This window comes from Danio aesculapii, chromosome 3 (assembly GCF_903798145.1).
Source record: "Danio aesculapii chromosome 3, fDanAes4.1, whole genome shotgun sequence".
NCBI classification, from domain to species: Eukaryota; Metazoa; Chordata; class Actinopteri; order Cypriniformes; family Danionidae; genus Danio; species Danio aesculapii.
Window position 1 is genome coordinate 19,565,529 of NC_079437.1, and position 15,616 is coordinate 19,581,144.

The 15,616-nt window shown below is 35.4% G+C and overlaps 1 protein-coding gene across 1 annotated transcript in view; it reads right to left on the bottom strand.

The window, feature by feature from the left end:
* Positions 1–15,616, bottom strand: part of LOC130221026 (speckle-type POZ protein) — a 199,498-nt gene that overhangs the window by 115,891 nt on the left and 67,991 nt on the right. The window contains exon 2 of the mRNA XM_056453326.1: positions 6,584–6,720. The gene's annotated coding sequence lies outside the window, so the exon portion shown is untranslated. The remainder of the gene's footprint in view (positions 1–6,583; positions 6,721–15,616) is intronic.

Below are 15,616 nucleotides of genomic sequence, written 5' to 3' on the forward strand. Positions count from 1 at the left end.
GCCTATTCTTAAGTTATTAACTGTTCATTAGTGGTTATAAAGTACAATCTTACTCTGCTTCCCTAATCCTACCCAAAACCTATACTCAACTACTACCTTAATAACTGTTAATAAGCAGCTACTTAGCAATTTATTAAAGCTAGTAGTTTTAGTAAATGGTTTGGAAATACCGTGAATTGTGACCTAAACTAAAGTGTTACAAAAATAATGGACCGTAATGGCAGCTACACTAGGATTTCCATAGAAACTGTTTATATTTTCATCTGATACGTCTCAATCACATATCAATAGAACAGAACCGAGATATGATCACAAACTGTTAATTGTGGGCAATTGCGATCCATATGCTGTGCCCGCAACCAATTCTTACATGTAACGTTATCTTTTGGATATTTAATCATTGGTGATGGCGTCAGGTAAGTGTCTACTTCTATATTTAGTGTTGGTTTCTTTTCAATCAATTTTGTTTTTTATACTTTGACTTTTCATTTCATTTTATACTTTAATTGTACTTGACCTGCAAATTAGAATAGAAACTGTATAAAAGCATACAAATGCACTGACAGTTATAGGTACCATGGATTGTTATAGGTCAGTGACACTACAGTTCAGCACAAATTCATACATTTCTCCTTACTGGCTGTTCTTTCTATGCAGGAATTCTGTAGAAGCACTGATCAGGTCAGTCTCCTTGTTGGCTAGTAATGTTAAACCTGTTTGCACAACACTTATTTAACTTTTTGGCTAACACTTTAGGATAATGGTCCATTAGTTAATTTACTAACATGAACAAACTATTAGCAATACATTTATTACCTATTTGTTAATGTTATTTAAGTTAAATAACGTTAGTTCATGTTAACTCATGGAGCATTAATTAACTAATGCATTAGTAAAAATTGAAGTTTGATTGATAAATGCTTTAATTCATTAAAGATCATTCATACTTAGTTAAAGTTAGTAAATACTTTAACATTAACTAATGGACCATTATTCTAAAGTGTTATCACTTTTTGGCTAAAAAAAAAAAAAAAAAAAAAGACAGAAATTACTCAGCCTGTGATTTGGCGATCATTGAGAGCTAGTAATGTTTTGCCCGCCAGGGAAGCGTTCCCCTAATGGTGTGACGACACATGAAAACTATCAATAAAAAGGAATGAATAGAGCGATTGAGTGATAGGAGTGAACTTTAAACTATGAGCGCAAAGATAAGTTAATAACTATTGTAACCACGTACATTCTGTATATTGACTGATTGTTTGCCTTTATTTGATATATTATATAAACTTATTGTACGTTATACTTTTATAATGGCCATTATTGATTATTAAAACTGATATTCAGCAAAAGAGAGGGTGTGTTTCGTATTTTCAATGAAAATGAAAGGAGGCAGTAATGTTAGGCTCCGTTTTGTTAGAAATATGCATACAGTGATGATGACGCTCATATATGCAGCACGACGCCTCAATATTATTGCTGTCTGTTAAGTTGTTAATATCAAAATGAAAATAGCAGTTCCGTATATCATATTTTCATTTTATTGTTAAGATTGTTAATTACAACATACGTATCCAGGATGATGTGAATAAGGTTATAAAGTACACTGTTCCCTTTAAAAATTTACCAGACATGTCCTCAGGAGTCTGTTTTCCATATCAAATTGCGAAGTCTGAACTTACAAGGAGAGGATGCAGGACAGAACTGTGTGTAGGCTACTTAATATAGAGGAAAAGCCCTAATATAAGAGGCCTCCGTTTTCAGATATCTCCGTTTTCCCCCATCCACACTGAGACAGAGCAGTAGCATTTTAAAAACAAAAAACGGCCTCATCAGCGTTTCCAAAATGCTCAGTTTTCAGTGCTCAAAAACTCAGGCGTAGTGTGGATGGATGGTGTAACCATAGCTTGGGCCATAGTCTCAGGTCCCAAGAATGTGTTTTCAGCTCTGAATGAACCGTCACTTTACACTAGTGCATGGGTCTCAAACTGGATTCCTGGAGAGCCACAGCTCTGCACAGTTTTGCTCCAACCCTAATCAAACACAGCTGTTCCAACTAGTCAAGATGTTCAAGACTTCTAGACTATTAAGCAGGTGTGAGTTGGAGTTGGTTGGAGCTAAACTACGCAGAGCTGTGGCACTCCAGACCACTGCACTAGTGCATATTTGTTTAAAAATCTCTGAATGAAAATGCTGTCCATTTTTTATTGCGTTTCAGAAAAACAATCTTCATCCACACTATACGTGACCAATTGAATTATTTAAGTGTAACCCTTAAGTGTTTCCAAACCGTTATGAGTTTCTTTATTCTGTTGCAAAAAAAAAAAAACACAAAAGAAGATATTTTGAAGAATGGTGAAAACCGGTAACCATTGACTTTGTGTAAACTGTTTAAACCAGGGGTCACCAATCTCGGTCCTGGAGGGCCGGTGTCCCTGCAGGATTTAGCTCCAACTTGCCTCAAGACACCTGCCTATGTGTTTCAAGTATACTTAGTAAGACCTTGATTAGCTTGTTCAGGTGTGTTTGATTAGGGTTGGAGCTAAAATCTGCAGGACACCGGCCCTCCAGGAACAAGTTTGGTGACCACTGGTTTAAACCATCACATCATCTGTTAGATACACAAAAGGTTATACCAAAAGCACAGACAAAGTTTGCATAATGTTAGTCACGTCTGTAAATGCAAACAAATAGGCAAGAAAATGCATGTTTATGAGTAAATTCGATCTTAAAACAGCATTTCTAAGTAGAAACACGTGATCGAAAAAAGAAAAAAAAGGTATTGGTTATTTATTCATTCATTTTCTTGTTGGCTTAGTCCCTTTATTAATCAGGTGTCGCCACAGCGGAATGAACTGCCAACTTATCCAGCACATGTTTTACACAGCGGATGCCCTTTCAGCCACAACCCAACACTGGGAAAAGTATTGGTTATTCACATTGAATAATAATTATTGGATGGAAATACAATGTGGGTTTAAGCAGATCAAATGATTGTAAAAGCCTGGCATACCTTAACGAAAAGCCTGCCGTTTCAAGTTATGATATTTCTATTCAACATTTATACACAATTAAGTCATTCACAACAAGAACAATCAGATGCACAAGCTAGAAATGTGAATGAATTACCATTCATAAAGAATAGATTTTCACACAGCTTTAATTTCATGCTGACTTAAGCATCACACACCAGAGAGCTGTTAAAAAATAGATAAAACCAAAGAAGCTCAAAAAGATATTCGGGGGAAAATCATTAGCATCTGAGATTTGTTTACTACCTTAAAGGTTTTGTTCAGGTTAAGTAATACAAATCGATAATAATCAAGCATTAATAGATAGTACATCTGAGAGACATCTTAAGGCTATAAACTGCAGGAGAAAAATACTATTCATCATATAAACACACACACAAACGTCTGGTAAATGCTTCAAACGAGTCAAGCTAACACTTTTGAATTCACATCACAGTCAGTTTTATATAATATGTGTTTGCGATTGATCATAATCGCCTTTATAAAGAGACACACCATTTTCAGAAGCATCAATAAACACCAGATGAACCATGGTTTTTAACATGGATGCAGAACTGTAGGATGGCAAAGCACAGATTTCTTTTCTCCTTTGTTTTTCACATTTCACCCCTACTGAGTAAATGTATGAAATGTGATAGAGTGTGTAGGATTTTAGTGTTGTAGAATCTGCATGTGACTTTGAACTGAGCCCCAGCGACACTGCAACCCAATTACCTGACGCAGACACACACACACACACACGCAGCTGAATATTCCACATCTAGTGCCCATGTACACACGAGAATGTGAAAGAGAATAAAATTCAAAGAACTAAATAAGCTGGCGGATGGTAATTTATTTGAAAAAGAAAAAAAGAAAAGAAAGCAGGATGTGAGATGCCGTAAGAGACGAAGCGTGAGACTTTCTCCTCTCAACACAGCCTTTGTTTCAGGCAACATCTGAAACAGGGAGGATTTTACACCGCATGTGTTTACACCTCTTCAATAATAAGAAGGAAGTCAGTGTTCAAAATTGGCTGAGTGCTGTAACATGCAAACAGATTCTCAGCAGAGGCTTGGAGTCGCTGCAAACAAACTTGACTCTTCACGCTCTGGGATTAGTCTGTATGTCTGGGACAACGTCTGTGAAGCACTTTCACACAGCATCAACATATTTTATGGTGTAATCGCTGAAATGTGAATCCAAAAAAATATTGTATTCTTTCATTGTCCTAAGCAGATTACCTGAGCGATTTTCAGTTTGAAGGATCAAACTAAGGATCTAAGAATCCTTGTAGGAAACCTATGTGTGTGTTGCGTCAAGAAAGCAACCATTTATTTGTGTTGTTTTAGTTTCATTTGTTTTTATTTATTTAATTATTTTATTTAATCGTATGTCATTGGTCATTTGAATCAGTCATCTGCACATCAATAACTGTCTGGTTTAGCTCAGCTACTAAATACAATCTCCAAAGACTACGTCGAATAGTTCGGACTGCTGAGCGAATCACTGGTACAACCCTTCCTACTCCCCAAGAACTGTACTTATCCAGTGCAAGCAAAAGGGCTGCCAAAATCACTCTGGACCCCTCACACCCAGCACACTGCCTCTTTGAACTTTTACCTTCTGATCGACGCTACAGAGCACTGCGCACCAGAACAGCCCGACACAGAAACAGTTTCTTCCCTCAGGCAATCCATCTCACGAACACTTGATGATAATAATTGTGTAACCAACATCACTACTTGCCATGCACTTTTATACACGTATACACTTATTTAACAACACACTTTACATGCCAATTTGCACAGAACAGCTGTACATATAACGTTATATATAGTAATATACCTGTACATACACTTGTCAATCTTTATATTTGCATTCACTACTAGTATTTTTTTAATATATATTTATTATCTGTTTTTTGTCCTGTCTCTGTAATCCTGATGCACTGTAGAAGCTCTGTCACAAAAACAAATTCCTCGTATGTGTGAACATACCTGGCAACAAAGCTCTTTCTGATTCTGATTTATATAATTATTATTTGTTTATATTCATTTATTCTTTATTTAATCATTTTATTCAATTATATGATCATTAGTCATTTACTGTATATAATTTTCAATTCATTTTATTGATTATTAGTTAATGATTTGATTATTGTCATTTTATTATGTATTTGTATTTTATTATTACTATTTTCCTATGATTATTGCTTTATTAATACCTACTTTTTCCATATTGTTAAAATCGTATGACTGTGTGTATACAAGTGACATATGTTTTCGAAAATAATAGATAAGAGAATGGCTGTGTCCGAAATCGCCTATTTCCATACCATATCGTATGCCAAAAACAGTATGTGAGCTGAGTAGTATGTCCGATTACATATAATTCGAAAAACAGTGTGCGAGAAGTACCTGAATGACCTACTACTTCCAGCGAGTAAATGAAGTGCACATCCGATGGACGCTAAGCTATCCCACAATGCCACATGAGCGCTCTATTAAACTGTATGGGGATATGGTATACAGTTGGTAATAATTCAGTCCCAAAACAAAGCACTAATAGCACCAAAAAAGGAAAACTAAAACTAAATACAGAAAGACAATAACCATTACATGCCTTTAACATCACTGTGGTTAAACTCTCACTAACGTGTGTCTGTATTTGCGAACATACATTAACAAAATGGCTCATATAGCCTGGATTTGCTTCATATGAAAAATTCACACTTGTGTGGCAAATCTGATCGGTCTCCAATCACAGAGAGAGACAAAGAGGGAGAGAGAGACACTGTCACTCTTAAAAGATAAAAGACCCACAGGGTAATGCTGAAAAAAGATGTCGAGAGCAGAGACATGGATAAAAACAGACACAAGGTCATGAGCGGCTAATTATCCTGTCAGTAGTAATGCACTCAAGCCTGTGATCACCACAGGGTCATCCGTACTACATGCACCTGAGAGAGAGGTGTGTGTGTGTCGGTACGTTTTAAGTTAGCAGATGAGGCTGCTTGTGCGCTGGGTGCGAGTCCTTCACCTCTTGTATCTCTCTGATGCCAAAAAAACGAAAATATTGAAAACACATTATTTCCTGCACTGAACGCACATGTTGTTCCTTTCATTCAGTCCAGTAACATCTTAGCATTTAAGATTTTTTTTCCTTTCTCTATTTCCTCACAATGGTCTTTTAGCACCCAGCAGTCCATTATTAGCTGTAAAATTGCCACTTTCATTACCCCATTGTCATCGAGAATACTAAAATCCACATCCTTCACACCAAACCTTCACCTTTTTATTTCTGCCAGTCTCCTTTTCTTTCTCGCCTCCACTTCACAATCTCTGCAAAACCTCCTAGTGTCCTTCTCTCCCCATTAAAAGCGATTTTATTCCTCTCTCCTCTTGTTCTTCCTTAGACCAATCATCTACTAGTCTAGCTTACAGTAAAACTGACCCTGAGCTGGATTTAGGCTTTAATAAATGGACACATGTGAATTGTACAAAAGCATAAAGCGGCTAGACGGGCGTTTTGTTGTTCTTGTTTTTAAACTGATCAATGCACTTATTACTTACTTATTTGGAATAAAGCAGAGATGTGGCATCACGTGGCAAGTGTTTTTCCTCTCCACGGCAGAAGTTTCAGGCTTTACAGTTTCTACGGAGTGCCTTTCTATGCCGCTTATCGTACAACGAGGTGTCCAGAAAGAGATCTGAGAAAAGAGGCAGAAAGAGAAGACTTATCAAACACTTCGAGGTCACAGACATGAGAGTACAGCTAAAAGCGAGATACAACAAAACAGAAACCACTTAGAAAATACACACAAAAATTTAAAAGTAGTATTAAATACCAATAGCCTTACTCAATATAGCTTTATTAAAGCTATTCAATGACTTAAGCTTTTAATGACTTAAAAGTATAAGACGGCACAGTGTATTGTTTTAGCATCGATATTGCAAAGTGCAAATCTGAAAACACTCACATTGCAGGATCTGGATTATAATTAACCAAAAAAACAAGTTAGATGTGATTGAGGGAGTCATTGAAAAGTTTAACTCTGATTATTAGGGTGCAAACATGAGTTTAAGGCCTGTAACTGTAAAATTAAAAGTATATTTGAACCATACGTGATCAAGACAAAGATCAATTAAACAGTAACGGTATTGATTCTTGAATTTTTAGCTCAATATTGTTAAAGAGCCCCTATTATGGGTTTTTGAAAATGAGCTTACATGTAGTGTGTAATAGCACTAGGAGAATGAAAACATTCAGCTGAGGTTTAAATCTGAAAGTGGACTGTGGACAAGAAACTATTGATTCTTTAACAATACTGTAGACTCAGAGTGGAATAAATGAATTGTGTTGGGTCCGGATCTTTTGCCTGAATGCATCGACGTCGACACGGTACATCACCAAATATAAAGTGGGGGTTCCAGTAAAACGTGAACGTGCCTTTCTCTTCAGACATTAACAGAGGATCACGGGTCTGATAGTGACATGAATATAATGATCATTGACAGATGGAGATTTGGCTGCGGGGAATAAAGGGTTAAAGTTCATTTTCACAACAATACCACAGTATAGCCAACCTAGTGCTGTGTTTGTTCCTGTTATTTTTCTGATTTTTGATACAATATCCTATGGCCAAAACGGGATTCGTCAATTATTCTGTTATTAAAGGAAAGAGCAGCAGAGACTATTATGTATGGGACTTTGTTAGACTTTGACAGGGACTTTGTCAGTAGCTGTTACAGTTCATATGGACCCGTTTAATCCAGATCATAACATGTAAGTTTATTTAAAATTGTTGTGTAGTTTGCAAAAGATGTATTTAATTGTGTGTGTCACCCCACACGGCTTGTAATTGCGTATCTATTAGAGATCAGTGCTTGTACTATATCTCTCTGCTTAAAACTTAATGTGGCTATTCACATGTTACGCCCAAAACAGGATGCGTGCTTCTTCCTTTACTGATTTAAATGAGTTTCTGAACTCGCGATCCTCTGCCGTTTCTCTTTGCTATGGCCACTATCACATGCACGGTCAATTTTTAAAATAGTTCAACTTTTGCAACTATGTGGATTAATTCTGAATGAGTGTCATTGTTTTTACTTGGGATTAGGTTTAAAAGTAGAGTAATATGCTGGTGTTTAACTGCATTGCTTTATTGCACTCCTGCGTTGGGCTCTCACATAGTGTCTGTTACTTCATAGCCGTGGTGGGCGTTTCTCTCCGTCTCACGCTGAACCCAGTCGACCAATTACAACAGACTGGGTCATCTGACCCATCACAGTAGATTGGCCTCATGCAAAGGAGGGGTTTGGGAACAAAATTAATCACTGAACGAATCATACGGCAATTGTTAGAATAATTAGGTAAAAATAAATGCATATTATAAGACAATAAAAGTGTTTTTTGACCTTGCATGCATATATCAGCCTGTTGTTGGAGAACACCAAAACCAAAATATGACCTTTTATAATGCAAAATAGGGGCTCTTTAAAACTCTACCAAACACCATAAAACCTTTTTTACTTAATTTTGTATTTGTTGTATTGTTTTCATCTGTGCCTTAATTCATTTACTATATTTTATTTACATTATACAGAAGCACTGCCCTATAAAATCATCCCAAATATCACAAAATTATATTCTTAAAATCGCAATATAAAAACATTATTAATAATTATTATTATTATTATAATAAACAAAACAATTGCAATGTCAGTTTTTTTCCAACATTGTGCAGCCCTGCTAAAAAGCTTAACTTCCATGATCTATAATAAACAGAAAAACAAGCAACTTGTGTTGAGCAGCTCCTCCAGAATTTTTCCAATCGCTAAATTTAACACAAAATATAAAATATCAAAACAACAACAGCAAAAGGAGCTTATTTTGCATTTTTTCTAATTGTTGCACATTTCCCGCAGATTTTGGTTAGCAAAGACTGTTAAAAAAACACAGTATAAAGTACAATTTATAATAAAAAACACAAATTCCTGATATTCCAAGATATAAAATCCCCTGATTTTCAATATCTGGAATGGACTTTTTTAAATTCTTAGATAATCCAGAAATTCCATGATTCTTATAATAACTTTAAGCCATGAAATCAGCCTACAACGCTGCTAGAAGATCAGGTATTTAAAGAGAAGGAACAGCTCCAGGAGAGTTGATCATGTCTGAAGCCCTGAAGGACTAAGACAAGTTCAGAAATCAATCCCATCATCCCCTAGACATGACATCAAACACAAGCCGGGCTCTAACTGCTCTTCACTCCCAGGGAAGCTCAAATCTCCACAGCTTAACACCATTATCATCTGAAAACCTGTTCACGGTGATTCTGAGGGCAGGATTCTTTATACCTTAACCAGTGTGTGTGTGCACCCAGTCTAGTACATCAGGTGTAGGTGTAAAGTGAGAGATTTCGCTGTCAAACGGTGCACTTACTGGTGATGACTGAATTAAACCCCTTTCAGACAACTTGCGCAATTGAACTCCAACACATACCGGGAGTAAAGCTTCAGCTCCAGCACTTCCGGTCGAGTGTTTTAGTGCACCACTCAAACTATTTCAACAACCCCACTTGCTGCTGACCTTTCAAAGCGCAACACATAATATCCAGACGGTTCCAGGGTATACGCAGTCCCTCTGTTTGCTACAACTTGTTTGTACTCTCGTTTGTGATGATCTACATGTGATTTTAACTTTCTAACGCTTTTTTAAAAGGTAACTACATTCAAAATATTGTTCAAACTACTTATTTAAAATGAGCACAAACACAATTCTTGAGGTTTTTTTTTGGAACAACTTAATTGTTTTATGTTCAATCAACTAAAATTTGTACATTTTTTGTAGGCTGAAATTTATTTATTTATTTATTTATTTATTTATTTTCTTCTCGCTAAATTTTGCCTGAATTGAAATGTATTATCTTTCAATTTCTAAATATGTTTGGTGACAAAAATATTATTTTAATATGAATGTTTTCAATGTTTTGTTTAAATGCACCAAAATTTATTGGCTATATTCACTGAGACATGGATAAAATATTCATTTTCAAAATGGGGTGTACTCAATTACACTCAAAAAAATATTTTTTTTTTTGCTCGTTCAAACTACTTATTTAAAATGAGCTAAAACAACACATTTTTTGAGATTTCATTTGGGCAAAATTTGTTCAATCCACATAAATTTGTTAAAAGTGTTAATTTGTGTTGGGACAACATGAATGAATTGTGGAACCCTGCATTTTTTACAGTATATGCTAGTAATGTACATACAAAAGACACATAAAGCACTATGTTGTCTGATGATGATAAAGTTCAGTTCAGTTAAATACAGAAACTGCATTCCACACATATGATGGGATGTCAATGGTCACACGTTGGTTTTAAAAATAAAACCTCCAATTAAAGGCAGCACAGTTTTTTTTCCTTCTTAATTGTGTTAAAAGTGATTTAAAGCAATTAAATCATTACGCTATGTTTTAAGCCAATGGTCCTCGGGACCCTCCATCCTGCACATTTTGCATATGTTCCTTACTTAACGCATCTAAATCAGTTTTTTAACAGAGAGATCCATGAACTGATCCTTGCATGTCAAATAAGAAAAGGATACAAAATGTGCAGGGTGGGGGGGTCCTGATGACTGGAATTGGAAACCACTGTTTGAAGCTACCCCACTTTCTTTCTACAAATATGGCCCGTTTCCACAGTGATATGGTACAGGTCAATTTTATCAGGCTTGTGTGTCCACCTCTAAAGGATACCATTGGTATTTAGCAGATACCATTATCATGAGCTAAAAAACATTGTCATTTCAAGTATAAATGCGCAGCAAGCGCACACAAGCTCTCTGGAAAAAGTGAAACCATTTGCACTCAGATTCTGTTCTTCTTGGCTTTGTGGCTGTTCATCAAGACAACAACAACAAGGTTTGTTTGAGTTCAGGTCGACCATGGCTTGTTATTTATGTATATAATATTACTATTTAATGTCTCGGCTGTGTATTTGAAAATGCCGCTTCCTTTGTTTTCATTCTCCTGGCTTGTGCACGCGCTAGTGATGTTTCTCTGTAAACCAATAGCATTCACCTACACGTCTAGCTCCGCCTTTTGGTAAAAAGTGTTACAGTGCGGTTCACTTTTGGTACCGTGTACTGAACCGTACCACTCAGTGGAAACAGGACAAAAATAGCAATCTTATAAAAGCACGCTTCCATGATGCTGTGCAATGCTGCACAAAGCTGAGAATAAAACTTCACATGATGTCTGCACCGACACTCTGACGTAAATCATGTGAAATGGCCTTTATAAAAAAGGGGGAAAAAACGGTTTTAAAAAAGGTGTAAAATGTAAAACTAAAGAGTGAATAATCAACACTTTTTATGATTATAATCTCTGACTAATGACCTGTACGACCTCTTTCTTGGATTTTAAACATTAAAAGTAAAGATACATTTACAGACCAAGACATATTTTGCTGTTAGCGGCATAATTGTGTTGCGTTGGCAGGTGTGTGCGCGTGTGTGTGACGGTCTCTCTCTCTCTCTCCCTCTCTGTTCATCTGCAGGCCCCGCCCTAATCACGCAGACGACGTGCCCTGGGATTGGCTGGAGTGACCCCAGGGCGTCCTTTAAAAAAGGAAAAACAGACGTGGGGCGAGAGAGCAAGTTGGTTGGCGTGTTGTTTTGCGTTTGCCTTGATATAAAAACTATTCTGTTGCCAAGTGTTATTTTTGATTGTGTTTCCAGTGTTGGTGTATAAATTTTGACTTCTTGTGTATCCATCCGTGTTTACCCCTCTTGTTTTTGGTTTGTTTGTTTGTTGATATTGTAAATATTGAATTCTGTACACCGTGAGAAGCAGTAGGGGTTGGACGCCACACTTTTCTTTTATGTAAATATTTTCTCCTGTTTTTTTTATACATAGTCAGGTAGGATGGGGTAGATTTTGTATTTTTATTTCTGTTATTTTGTTGTGTGTAGCTAGCTTTATTTGAGTGTTTAGTTAGAGTGTACTTTTTGTTTATTATTTTTCTGTGGGTCCTCTCCGATGTATTTGGCTTCATGTTTTGGGTGATTAAAAAAAGAAAAAGACAAATAAATGGACCCGACAACAAAGGGCCACAAAAGTGATGTTATTTGTCCGGTATTCTTTTATGTTGCGGCCTTGAACATAAACCAGAGTCATAACAATTGTGATAAAGTTGCTTGCTTTTAAAATGTAATAAACTGTATATTTTATCATTTTATAATGTTTGGTCAGTTTTATAAAATAACAGAACCACATTTATTGTTCATCTTAAAACGTTTTTAGCTAATGTTCAATTATGATAGGACCACATCCTATTTTTTTTTTTTAAAAAGCAACAACGGCAATGGTTGTCTCTCTGATGGTCAGTCAGGTAAGCAAGTTTCTTTGTTTCGTGAACACAAAACATGACATTTTAAAACTTTGTCTGAAACTGGTTAAAATTAAAATCCCCAAAAAAACTTAAAATATATCTAGCAGTTTCCAAAGTTCTTCAAAATATCTTCTGTGTTCAACAGAAGAATGAAACGCAGAAAAGTTTATGTAACAAAATCGGCTAGCTATCCACTTTATTTTAAAAATGTTTCATGTGAGTTTGCATGTCAATGTGTACATTAAAACCATGCTCTCTATGTAAACAAGTAAACAATATGGAAAGTGTATTCGATAATAAAGTTTTTTTCAATTCACTTTTTTTCAATCATTATTTTTCACAATATTTTAATAAATGTCTGATTGTTGTTCTGATCTCAGTTCACATTCTACGCATGAAAAAGCAGAAGAAATATTTAATAAACTATTTATGCTACAATAAAGTATTATTCAATAATATTAATGAACAATTTCAACAGTGTCTGAATTTTTAATATGATAATCAATCACCTACAGTAAAACCGACTTGCCAGCCACCCTTCCATAACCCATGAACTCATTGTATGGGAATCAGAGAATCATTTTAAAGTGGTGCAGCTGTGCTCCGCGTCCCGGGATTCTCACCTCTGCTCTCTGATTGAAGAAGCAGGTTATTATGCCTTCTAATGAGCTCCAGAAAGTCAATTCTTTGACATGCACAATAATAATTAAAATTGATACTCGGCCTGAGCGTATCAATTCTACGCCGTGAAAGAATCACAATACTATTGATTTTCAGACCTCCACCACAAAGAGATGAAAAAGAAACAAGCCCTTCAATCTGACGAAGGATAGATGGAGGTTATACAAGGTCTGTGTTTAAAAACAGCCAGCACGCCAATCAGCATTTTTGGGCTGTCACGGAAATATCTGTGATGTCAAACACAAAACAGGTAGTTTGTGAAGTTTTGAAAGATGACAGACACAAATCAGAGGCAAAGCATAGTTTCCTATTGTACTTCTCAGACAAAAAAAAAACCACAGCACATAAAGAGATCTTCTCAAAAGGTGCGGGCAAACAATTGTCAAAAATAGCAAAAACACATTTACGACTTTCTTGGTTCAATAAAAACTGAAAGCAGATCAATACTAAAGCCAATTTAGGTTTACACAGCACGTGCGGCTCAATCAATATTAGGTCCAACAATTAAATTAAATAACTATTGCCAAAAGGTGCTTTAGTACTTAAAGAATACATGCGGGCAGGAGAGTCGAGAGAGATGAAGGGAGGAAGTGGAAGAGACAGAGAGATAGATGATCAACTCAGCACCGGACGGCAATCTGGAAAGATGGAGGGACAGAGAAACTGTGATAAAGAGAGAAGTAGAAAAGACAGAAGATGAGAAATAAAGTGAAAGAGTGCGCTGAATAAAAATGGAAAAATTTAAATAAATGAAAAAGCTACCAAATAAGAACAGCGTTGTAGATCCTACATCTTAATTATATTACAATTCATTATGGACAAAAAATAAGAAATTGTTATCAGAAGTAGACTATTAAAAAGAATAGGTCATGTAAAAAAAATAAAATAAAAAAAAAAGGAAATTCTCAACATTTAGTTCATTTAATCTGTTTAACACAAAATAGGAAGTTCTGGAAACCATACAGCGGCCACTGACTTCCATTTACAAAGACAAAATGAAGACCTTTTTAAGATCATTATGAATGAAACTTTTTTTATGCTGTATTATATTAGAATTAGTTATTTCTTAGGCACAAATTTAAATTAATTGTTAAAACAAGCAAGCCCTAGTTGTATGCATACATAATTTTCAACATCTTTAAAAGTTTTAAAAGATATAATAAACTGATGCCGCTTTTCCGCTTTCGTGCTGAACATTCTTCATGCTGAATCGTTCCATTCCGTTCCAAACTGGGCTATACAGCACGGATACGATTTCATTTTCCACTGTCGTGCTGCAACAGAGCTCGTTACACAAAACACATCAGTAATTGCCTTGGTAACAATGTAAACAGCTCCCTTTGTTCATTTAAATAAAAGCCGAAACTTGTTTTTTTATGTTCATGTGTAAAAGCGAAAACAGCATGACTAAACAGCGTTATGCCACTCGGTGCTAAATATAGTTACAATAGAAGTCACAGTACCCGTATTTATCAAGAGGTCATGTGTTTGCGCGGCTCTGGGCAAATTTTATTTGGGGGGAAACTGACAAATGTAACATGATGATAAAAAATGATTGGAGGGGAAATAAAAAACATATTTCAAATCTCTGTACATAACAGAAAAATAAACAATGATAATGCAACAATAGCAGTGCATTTGTATTACAGTGGCAGAAGTATACTTTTGGAGAGGCCTTGTCAAAAGTAAAAAAAAATATATATAGCACTTAAATTATTTCATTTTTTACAATCAATTAAATTACACAGCGGTTTTTCATATAAAAAGTTGATAATGATACTACATTTTGATGGTAAAATATAACCACTTAAACGATGGCTGTTATTCATTTCAGTTTTCAAACATTAAATAATGAATGCATCAAGCGAAATAAAAAATGAATATGAAACAACACAACATTTCAGCATATAAAGGACTATTATATTTAGAAAAATGCTGCTCTTTTTATCTTTGGAATTTTATAATTTTATTTTTGTTATTTTAATTACTTTTTTATCTTCAAAATTAATTAATGAGCTATAGACAAATTCCTGCTTGACGTTTTAGAAAATATTTTGCGCAGTTAGTATATATTAAAGATCACAGAGAACAAAAAAAACAAAACAAACAGAGACTTGTTAAATGGCCCCATAAATGTCCAGCTAATATTTAACTGAATCGTTATCGACATGAATCAATACCGACATTTAAGAATCCATATTTATTTTATTTATTCGTTCATTGCACTTGTTTACTGGTGTATATATATACTATAGTTTAAATCATACAATAGTACCTTGGACAGCTACAGTGCCACTCCATAAAGCTTTCAAACAAAGAAATTAAAAAAAGGTTCGACTTTCTACGGTGACGGCCGACTATCACAACATGCCGAAACCGTTCTTCAGGTGGTATAGCTGGCATTAAATTACAAAACAAGCCATCTGGACTTTAAATTAAAAGTGCAATTATTTCCTCATAGTTCAAAGAGTCAGCAAGTTCGTGTTCCATGGATCTGTTCGATGCGCAGCAAAAAAAAAA